Below are 3,764 nucleotides of genomic sequence, written 5' to 3' on the forward strand. Positions count from 1 at the left end.
TCCCAGGCTCACGTGACCTCTCTCCAACCTCCAACTTCCCCTGGGCCCTTTGGAGTGTCCTGGAAGCCCCTGAGCTGCACTTTCATTAAACAAGAACTTCTAAGGGACAACCACCCTTTCCTTTCCTGCCCATTCTTGGGCAAGCCAGAAACTCTCCATTCACAACAGGAAACCAATAGGTTTTGTGCTATCAGAAGACATTTCCTCCACAGCACAACACGTCTGAGTAAGAATGGCTAGCAAGGCTTCACCCATTTCCTGTGAAAGGAGGCACATTTGCCTAGCCCTGTCCTGTGGAGCCGGTGCTCTCCAGCCCTGCAAAGATGCAATGCCCCTGCGGGCGGGATGACACGCCTCTCTCTTCCGTCTCCCACACCAGACCCAGTGTCCTGTGTAGCAGACTCACCCGCGACAGTTTCCCAACATTTATGTGCAAACATGGAGCCACCTGGGACTCATTTGTACCTTCATTTGCGTATATTTCAAAAGCAGCGTTGAGAGTAGCAACTCTGGCTGTAAAGACACTCACAGCTTTCTTGGCAAGTAGATTCCTTGGGATCCTGTGACTCTTGCTGCTCTCAGAATCGAGAGACAGCTGGGAGTTCTGCTCACCTTGCAGTTTATTTTCTGTCTCAAGTGAGCAGGTATTGCTGTCACCAGACCCACCAGCTGTCCGTACACTCTGATATAGACCCATTCTCTAATACACAATACAAGGAACATCTTGCATGGAAAAAGTTGCACCCATGAAGTTTTGAACTACCAGCCCAATGTTTATTTTCCTGGCGTGTCTCCACGAAGACTCACATTTCAAAAGGAGATTGGAGAACTATCAGGCTCCTTCTGGGCTACCTGCTTCTCACGATGAGTTGGAAATGGTAACTGTCGCAGGTGGTGGGGAGTTGACTTAGGCAACTCATCCCCTAACACTGTCATGAAGGGTAGTTCAAGGGAATTGGCACGGTCGCTAACAATCTGGATGACCTCTCCCAAAGTGCTTCACATGGTCCATTCCACCAGAGGCCCAGACGACTCATCCCCCCATCATCTCTCATGATAATGAAGTGCACAGTGGACAAACCGGGGAACAAGAGACCAATCGTTGCTCTGGAATAAGGACCAACCAGGATGCAAGAAAAGGGTCAGTGGGAAAGCAGGTTAGGAACTGAGGCAGACCAATGTAGTGCTGCCACTCGACCCTCACAAAATTCAAGGGTTAAACTGAGACGCCTAACCCGAGGAAGCATGGTCGTCGCCAGGTCATTGCGAGGTGACCTGTTCCCTGATTGAAGTGTACTTTGCATATTAAATCTTTGCTCTGCTTACTGTCTTGTCTTGATGTCTAGTGTGTGTGTGTCTTCCTCTGTTGTGGGGGCAAACCACTCAGGAGAGCTAGCTTTCCACCACGATGCCCAGTGACATCCGCTGCCAGCACAGAACAGGAATGCCTGAGGGCACCCAGTGCAGAACAAGCTAACCCCGTAGAAAAATAGCTTATTTCATGCTTGGATTTGACATGAAATTATTAGATGGAAACAGCTTCCATGTCTGACAATGGATGAATGCATCAAGAAAATGTGGTACATGCACACACATGGAATATTACTCAGCCGTAACGAGAACTAGAACCCGGATGCATACGATGACCTGGATGAACCTGGAACACATTGCGCTGAGTGCTCTAAGGCAAGCATCAAAGGACACATATTGGATAATCCCACTAATATGAAATATCTAAAACAGGTATGCTAATAGAGATCAAAGTTCCTTGCTGACTTCAGATGCTGTCCTTTCTGGGAACATGGTATGCTCCATAGTCCACACAAGGACTTGACGTGGAAACCTCTCTGAATGAATTGGAATCTACCTCAAAATTACCTAAAGCCCTTGGACCTAAGACAGAAATTCCCTGGTGTGAGAAGAGACAAACAACAGCCACCCCATAACTATGGAATTGGCAGTCATTGCAACTTGGCTAGGATCCCTGGCTTTGCAGGCATCCAATGAAAGGTGGCCCAGAACCACCTTATAGTTACTATTTTAATGCCCTCCTTGCTTTAATATGACATGTACTAATCTGAGAGGCCAGGATCTGTCCTTGTAAATTCATGTTATTGGAAAATTTTCCATAGCACCAATCTCCATGGCCAATGTAAACAGAGCTCAAGCATTTAAGAACTCAATCTGTACAATTCAACCACTCAAGGATTGCACTTCCCAGCTGGGCTACACCTGCATAACCTCTGTTTCTCAACAGGATATTCAATTCTAAGCCATTGGATAAATTAATGACACTGCCAATGGGATTAACGTATGCCCCGGGGCATGATTGATAATGTTCTTTGATATAAAATGATCGTGAGACTTCAGAAATGAACCAGAGTCGTCCCTAATCTGTAGATAAGTGGGTGGATTCTAGCCCCAAGCCAAGAACAGGTCGTTCTTATGACGTGGCCCTGCAGTTACTCCTTCCTGTAGAGATCGTTGAAGACATGGACGCTAACAACAAGCGCAGCATCTGATGTCTTAAAGGCTTCTGTTCAAACAGGCAGCCATCTAAGTGAAGTGCCAACTAAGCCCACGTGGAAGAAGCACAGCAGCCTGTGTGATCCAAAGATGACAAGTAACAAAATCCAAATACAATGCAGGGAAAGGAGGTACCAGAACTTTAATTGTGAGAGCCCAATTCGTAGAAGGCAATGGAAGCCAGCCTTTGGAGCCCCAAATCCTTCTCAGCGGTTCTCAACCTGTGGGTCACAATCCCCTTGGGGGTTGAATGACCCTTTCACAGGGGTCACCCGATTCATAACAGTAGCAAATGACAGTGATGAAGTAGCAACAAAAATAATGTTATGGTTGGGCATCACCACAACATGAGGAACTGTATGAAAGGGTTGCAACACGAGGAAGGTTGAAAAGCACTGTTCTAGAGAGAACCTATGTGGATTAAGCCTTTGGAAAATCCTCTGTCGACAACAAAGGGACAAGGGATGTGACTAGTCTTACTATCAGACAGAGAATATTGTAAATTTGAGTGTGGTGGATGGAACTATGCTATAATCCAATACCTGGTCATTTGATCTCCATCTTCACCCATTCCAGAGTTATTCTAGGTTAAACATTTTTTTTTGCTTGTCTTTTGACAGATTTTCTCTCTGACTTATTTTAGTAATTCCATGGTCTTTTCTTTCTTCTTCACACACACACACACACACACACACCTTTTATTCATTTTTGTTTTGATGTTTCCCAGTTTATGAAGCACAGAAGGGGTGGAAATATAGACATTAATTGATGTAATAGCTTACTGGGGATGGGGGAATTTGATGGGAATTGGGGAGCAAATAATGAATATGGGAGGGAGGGGGTGCACTAGAACTAATTGTGGTGCTTTGTGTACATTTCTTTAAATATGACTGAACTATGTATGAGTATGAAATGTGAATTCTATCTCAATAGAACTATGGGGAAAAACCAAGGTTTATTACTGGTTCCGATGGATGGGTGGGAGGGAGTGGGGTGGTGTGTCAGTCTGGGTACTTTAGAGAAACAAATCCACAGAAACTCATGTATAAGAGTGGGTTTTATATAAAGGGTAAATGCACAGCAAGAAAACATCCCAACCCAGTGCTGACCAAAACAAGCCCACAAGTCCAACATTAACCCATATGTCCAACACCAATCCCCAAAGTCCTCCTACATCTCACAAAACACACACCATGACACCGACTGCAGGAGGAAAGCCGAGTCAGTGAACATGTACG

Source organism: Echinops telfairi, unplaced genomic scaffold (genome assembly GCF_000313985.2).
Source record: "Echinops telfairi isolate 266 unplaced genomic scaffold, ASM31398v2 ScPeMD7_7;HRSCAF=31, whole genome shotgun sequence".
Lineage (NCBI taxonomy): Eukaryota > Metazoa > Chordata > Mammalia > Afrosoricida > Tenrecidae > Echinops > Echinops telfairi.